Genomic DNA, 4,330 nt, shown 5'->3' on the forward strand with positions numbered 1-4,330 from the left:
AGCCGCAGCTGCCCGAACATCTGGCCTCGGGGGCCCTGGGTTCCCGGCTGCGGCCCCTGGGGCCGCCACGGGCTGGCGCCCGCCGAGGGGACCGACCCCTGAAAGCGGGGAGCTTGGGGAACGCGTTGGAAAAGTTGAAACACCTGAATTGCTTCTTCCTTCCCGGCCGCCTAGCAAGAGGGAAGGTGGAGGGGGCGGAAAGGGAGCGGGGAATAGAGGCAGGGGGAGGCAGCGGCAGGGCGCGCTCGCGGCGGCGCGGGCCGGAAAGTTGTGCGGGCGCTGCGGCTGCGGCGGCGGCGGCGGCGGCGGCGGCGGCGGGAGCTGGCGGTGCGAGACGTACCTGTATTGTTCGCTAGTCTGGGCAGCGCAAGGCACGACGCGCGGCTCAGCGCTCCCCAGCCTCGCGCTAGCTGCCTCCACGAGAGCCGCCTGATTGGCCAGCGGGCTCTGCCGTTTAAAACAGCCTCCTCGCCTGGCCATTGGCTGCGGGCCTCATGCATATTAAGCAGGCGCGGACGCCCATTGGGCGCGGCTGCTGGGATCATTCATTCAAACAGAACGACCCGCGGGCGCCGGCTACGGAGGCCAAACAGGGAAAGACCTAGTCTCGCCTGCCCGCCCCGCCCACCTCGCCAGCCCCCTCCGCGGACAGAGCTGGGATCGCCAAGGGCTTTGAAGAGGTGGCCCTGCGATTCCCGGAGGCCTCGGCCTCTGGCGTGGGAAGGTGAAGTCCAGCGCCTTTGCGCTGCCCTCTGCTCCCGCCGCACCGCGGCCTGGGCGCCCCTGGCCTCCAGTCAGCTCCCCTGCCCGGGGAAACACCTCTGGGCCCACCACGGAGGGACGATGGTAGACCACCTCTACCCGGTTCGGCTGCGGCGCCGCGAGAGAAACGCGGCTGCAGCTCGCTCCTCGATGCCTGGCGGAGGGCAGCTGCTTCCTCGCCAAGACCTCGGGATTTGGCCCTCGGATCCCGCTGCCCACCCGAAAGGCACCTGATTCCGCTTCTGCGGATCGTGCTCAACTAGGCTCTTTCCACTAAATGCCAGAAAGTCTTTATTTGCGCCCGAAATTGCGGAACCGACGGGCTAAAGGAGGAAAACAAAATTTGGCAAGAGCAGAGAATTTGTGAGAAATTGTAGTTTTGTGGGCAAAGAATAATACTTTTCTTCTTACCCTCTTCTCTGCCTCGGTTCAGGCCCTCATTCCCTCTACTCTCCTGACACACCCTAGAGCGAAGAATTAAAGCTTCGGGAATGAATGAGTGAGTGAATGAATGAATGAATGGGATTTGACTTGATCTCCACTTTGCCACTAGCTGGTGGTATGACCTTGAGCTAGTCACTTCTTTGGGGATTCAGGCAATGTTTTTCAAAGTGTAGGAGCCGCAGTGTCACTTCTGTAAGGGATGTTCTGAAATTAGTGGGGCCTGTGCCTGGATGACTGGCAGGTGTTGCTGGAATTCAATAAGAGGAAGAAACGGCCAGGGATACTAAATATCCTACATTGCATAGGACAGTCCCACGCAAGGAAGAAATATTCCACTTCAAATGCAAGTATCGACCCTATTTGGAAAGAAAGTATCTGAAGGCCCTTGCCTGGAAAGAATGAAAGGGTGAGAAACAGAGCAGTTTAAAGATTGAAGGTTGGAGAAAATAATGCAAAGGAAGAGATGTCATGAGTTTGGTTTTTCTTTTCTTTGAAAGGCCAAGAAATCCAGCTATTTATGAGTCCTATATTCAGAAATAAGCCCCACCAGAACATGAATTTTCCAAATGCTGCTTCCAGAAACCATGGCTGAGTTTGAGGTGTCCAAAGGATCTGGCCTCACGGGGCACCTGCCTCTTCACCCCTAATCCCCTCTTGCCAACTCCTCTGAGCCTCCCAGCCAAGCCTGAGCCCCTGCAGCTGGTGCTGTTGGCTCCCATCATCAGGGTTCCAATCCAGAGTAAAAGGCAAAGATAGAGGCCAAGCGCCGTGGCTCATGCCTGTAATTCCAGTACTTTGGGAGGCTGAGGCAGGGGGATCACGAGGTCAGGAGTTCGAGACCAGCCTGGCCAATCTGATGAAGCCCAGTCTCTATTAAAAATACAAAAAAAAAATTAGCCGGGTGTGGTGATGCGCGCCTGTAGTTCCAGCTACTCAGGAGGCTGAGGCAGGAGAATCGCTTTAACATGGGAGGTGGAGGTTGCAGTGAGCCAAGATCATGCTATTGCACTCCAGCCTGGGCAACAGAGCAAGACTCCGTCAAAAACAGAAAGGCAAAGATAGTGCTGCTTTTAACAAGAGCAGGCAGGTATTACATCACTAACCCAGGTCCCCACTACAGACTCAGGAGTTCAGAGATCTTAAGGCCACCTCATCCATCCCTCTATCCTGTTAAAACCAACTGAGTAGTTGCCTGCCTTCTGCTTGCATACCACCAGTCATAGGGAGCTTACCATCTTCCTTCATGGCAGTTCCTTCCATCTTCAGCCACCTCTGAGCCTTAAGGTCAACATTGCCACACAGGGTAATCCCTCACCCTTCAGAGAGTTCATGGCAGGCCAGGCCTTTTCTCCAGACAGCCCCTCCCTGCTCCTTCTACAACCAGGTTCCCAGGGCCTGACCTGCCCGAGCCACTCCCTCTTCCCCTGTCTCCACAAGGCCTAGAGGGGAGCAGGGTTTCCACAAGCGATCTGACCAATACTTGCCCTCTGCCAGAGCACTCTAGACTCAAGGTTGCCAGGCCTTTCTAGACCAGGGATTCAAGTTGGGGTCCAGCTACTGCGCAGCAACTGCCCACTGTGGCAAGTGACGCTTGGCACAGTTGGCAGGCACCATGGTGGGGGAATCAGGGTGGTGCGCCCTTGGATGGATGACGAGGGTCACACAAGCCCATGCCAACTCACAAGCAGCACATGTATGCTCGTACTCATGTATGGGTACACCCAGGGCTTTCCCAGAGGTAGTGGCTTCAAGGGCAAACCAGAGAAATAAGAGCATCTCCCAACCCAAACTGGCACCCGGATACCACCCTCAAGACCCATGGTTCCCCGCCCCACTGCCCCAAAGCTGCCCATTGATCATCTATTTCTCCCCACATACTTCGAATGATGAAAGGATTGCGCTTACGCGCAGGAAGTATTTCCATCCTTTGCATAGGAAGTATTTCGATCTCTGCTCTCAAGAAAGCTACCTCTTATATGGAGTTGAAGCACTTGGCCTGAAGCTAAACTCCAAACTGGTCATTGTCAGAACATGAACTCATAGAACATGACTATGACATCGCTGAGTGACAGAGATCCAAGATGGCTCCCTGCTCCTCCCCATCCCCCCAGCCACCTACCCACCAATGGAGGTTCCTCACAGCCAGATTTTCTCCTTAATACCCGCCTATGTGCGGCAACATGCCTGAGCAGGGCCTGTGGCGTGGGCTCCTGCCTCAGCAGAAACTTTCATGTACACGTATTGCATGTCTACTAATAAGTAACAGAAGGGAGATGAGATGGAGTGGGAGGTAAGGCTGGAAGAAAGGGACAAGATAGAGGCTTTGGGCTCTGTCACTGACTTCCTGGTATGCCTTTTCACATGTCACCTGAGGGCTCCGAGCTTCAGTGTCCTCTATCAAAGGTGATTCCACCTGCCTCATCCACCCAGACCACTGCCAGTCTTGGTGGTGAGGGAGACTGAATGAAAACAGTCTGCTTGTCACCAAAGGCCAACCAGGAGAGGCCTAAAGACTAGTTTGGAAGGTAAAAAAATAAAAAAAAGAAAGAAAAGAAAAAGTGACAAAAAGCCAGGGATGCCTGGGCACACCCTGGACTCAGGGAGCCCAAGGCAGGCTGCCTCCTCTGCAGCAAAGCTCAATGCCCGTTGGCTTCAGGGTACCTCCAGCAGCAGCACCCAGGTCAGCGTGCAAGGGCTTGAGGGAAGGAAGGATACTCTAGGCCTCTGCCCTGGCCCTACCTGGAAACAGGCAAAGTCCATCCACATAGGAGAACCTCAAACCAGAATCCCTTAAGCTGCTTGGCTGCCTAGAGAAGTTAGGAAAACATTAGAAGTAAATAAGAAATGGGATGAAGTGTGGCAAACGCTATTTAAAGAGGTTTTCAGTTCCTGTCAGTTCAAGGCCCCTAAAAGACTAAGGGAAATCCTCATCGTTCAACAAAGATGAAACCCTGGTCCCCTGGCCCACCCCCTACCCACTCCACCCACCCTCCCATAGTCCCCAAAGTTTTCATTTGGGTACCTTGGGCCAGCCCAGCCTCCTTTTAAGAATCATGCCTGGCCAGGCACGGTGGGTCATGTCTGTAATCCCAGCACTTTGGGAGGCCGAGGTGGATGGATCACC

Source organism: Rhinopithecus bieti, unplaced genomic scaffold (genome assembly GCF_001698545.2).
Source record: "Rhinopithecus bieti isolate Rb0 unplaced genomic scaffold, ASM169854v2 scaffold_80089, whole genome shotgun sequence".
NCBI classification, from domain to species: Eukaryota; Metazoa; Chordata; class Mammalia; order Primates; family Cercopithecidae; genus Rhinopithecus; species Rhinopithecus bieti.